The sequence below is a fragment of the Balaenoptera acutorostrata genome, chromosome 18 (assembly GCF_949987535.1).
Source record: "Balaenoptera acutorostrata chromosome 18, mBalAcu1.1, whole genome shotgun sequence".
Taxonomy (NCBI): domain Eukaryota; kingdom Metazoa; phylum Chordata; class Mammalia; order Artiodactyla; family Balaenopteridae; genus Balaenoptera; species Balaenoptera acutorostrata.
This window is the reverse complement of record NC_080081.1, coordinates 4,114,594-4,117,246: the sequence shown is the minus strand read 5'-3', so window position 1 is coordinate 4,117,246 and position 2,653 is coordinate 4,114,594.

The following is a 2,653-nucleotide window of genomic DNA, read 5'->3' as shown; positions in this document are numbered from 1 at the left end:
GTCATCATTGCTTTATTTTAAGAAGAGTTTTGCTATTAACATTATTTAATTTTTAAACGTTTATAATGGAGAAAAGTTTATAAAGAGAGAAAAATCCCTGGTTGTTCATAATATTGAAATGAGTAAGAAATGATGTTTAAGATGTCTTACTTAACAATGCACAACACTTTAATCAAATAACCCCCCTTCCTTGTCAACCAAAACGTAGGTTTTACAACGTTTATGGTCATACAGCATTGGCATTCTTGAAAACCCACCAACTGATTTCCATCACACTACTTTAGAGGATGGATTTTTAAATCATAGCTCATGTAACAAAAGTAATGATTGAGAAATCCCCAAGGGATTCACAGGATTCTAGGAACTCCGTAGCCAAGGATAGCACTAACGAAAGACCATCTCCCTCTAACTTCTCTGGGACTTATCCAGGTCTACAGGGCTGTGAGTAAAGCAAACCATTCCATGAATCCATTCTCTACATTTAGAACACTCTCTCCTCAAATTTTGTGCCCAACGTAACACTGTATCTCCTGGCTGTATATACAGAGAGGAAGAACACAATGTCAGTTCATAGTCCACTCGGATAGTTTATTTATCTCCGCAGTTCTTACTGCTGAACCGTCAGCCCAGCTAGGAGAATAATTGGGAGGGGGTAAAGATCAGGTTCACCAATGGCAGGTGTAACGAATGGTACTGAAGTTTGCATCTGTGGCAAAGGCTGGCTCATGGGAACTGGGGTAATTGGTAAAAACATTCTTTTGGCAAAAAATGCTCCACTAAAAAGGATAATCTACCTATCTCTTCACACCTCATGAAGTTATTTTTCTTCCACGTTGATACATCTCTAAGCCCACTTCTGGACTCTGGCAATCTAATTTTCTTCAGCACAAATAGGTGGAGGTTTGCCTCAACTTTGCTTAGTTCTTGAAACTGGTTTCATGGTATTTTATTCCTAAATCTTGTATCAGAGGGCTTCTTAGATCACCTCTTCCAATATGATCAATTGATCAATTTTCTCTCTTACTTTTACTAACATTTTAATTATTTTGCTTTCTCCCAACAAAGTGCTTCAACTTCCTCCTCTCCTCTCTTTTTTATCTTCTGAAGCAATAAATCTCCATTTCCTCATGTGTAAAATAGTAGCATTTGGGGGAGAATGGATACATGTATATGTATGGCTGAGTCGCTTTGCTGTGCACCTGAAACTATCACAACATTGTTAATCGGCTCTACTCCAATATAAAATTAAAAGTTAAGGAAAAATACTATGGATTTCTGGATTTTATGCCCTTGTCAATGACGAGAAAACATTCGATAGGAATTTGTTTCATAATTACCTTTAAGATACTGGATTTAAACTTTATGGAAATAAACCATAAGAAAATACTTTTAAATGTGTCACTACACAAAAAGTCCTAGCGCCTGAGTCATCATATCCATGTTCTTTAACCGGCTAATTCAGTACGAAATTTTGGCCTCAGAAAATATACAATCGATTTTACTTCTCAAAATACAACTACAGATAGTCTCTAATTAGTGTCCTAGTATATGCCATGTAATTTTTAGGATGGGTTACATCAATAAGGTCAGGAGAAAAGCTAAGCAAGTTGAAGGAAAAGATATTTACCAGATTTGGAATTGTTTTCAAGTTTCCAGACTAATTTATTTTCCTTGTTCCAGAGGCAGTCTTTTAGAATTCCACTTTTACCATGACAATATTGTGGATCCCTGCACAAGCATGTGATTATCTTAAGTTAGTTTATTGCTTAAATAGGTAACTTGAAACGGAAATGGCACTGTGGGCAGCTTGTTTATTTCACATCTTCCCTGCACTCTACCTGGGTCCCCGCTGCCTCTGTTTGTTACCTGGCAGGTGTCTCCCTTTGCAAGCAGGTCACCCCTGATTGCCCACCTTCGAGCAGCTGGTGGGCAGCTGGATGGCTCCCAGTGTCCTCTGTTTTCTGGAATCGATACTATTTAAAGTTGTTTTCTTTCTTTCCTCTTAAGCCCTTTTCACCAGCTGTAGGCAGGCTTCATGCCATGCTGTATCACCCCTGACATTTGACAGAAAAGATGGAATTTCAACGTTATGAAACTACAGCAGGCTGCGGCCACTTCTTCCTGCAGGGCGTTCCTGCCCAGAGATTTACCAGACCTGTTCGGACAGGGTGTGAACCTAACAAGGCAAAACTACTGCTCTCTGAAAAGCTGTTGATTTCCTCCCAGACAGAGCTCAGAAGTGTTATGCAAATTAAAGACAAATGCCTTCTTTCTTAGAACCCAGTATATTTGTTGTGATACTGTTCCTTTACATGCAAACACAAAAGTCTCTTAATTACTTTACAAGACAGCGAAGCCGCAGTGATTGCGGAGCATGTCACCGAGGAGCGTGTGACTAATAGGCACCTGCCAGTGCGCGGGGGCAAAGGGTGACGAAGGTCCGTCTCCAGGTGTACAGTTTCAACTAGATTTCAGTAACGCAACCAAAACACAAAAAGGGCTCCTTGATATCAATCGGTTTGTAAACTAATAGTTTGATTTTCAATATAATCTGAGCTAAATATTCCCATTCTAAATGCCACATAATACAACATATTTTGATCATGGTTCTATAACCACCTTGCATTATGCTGGAGGAATTATTAGTGCCATT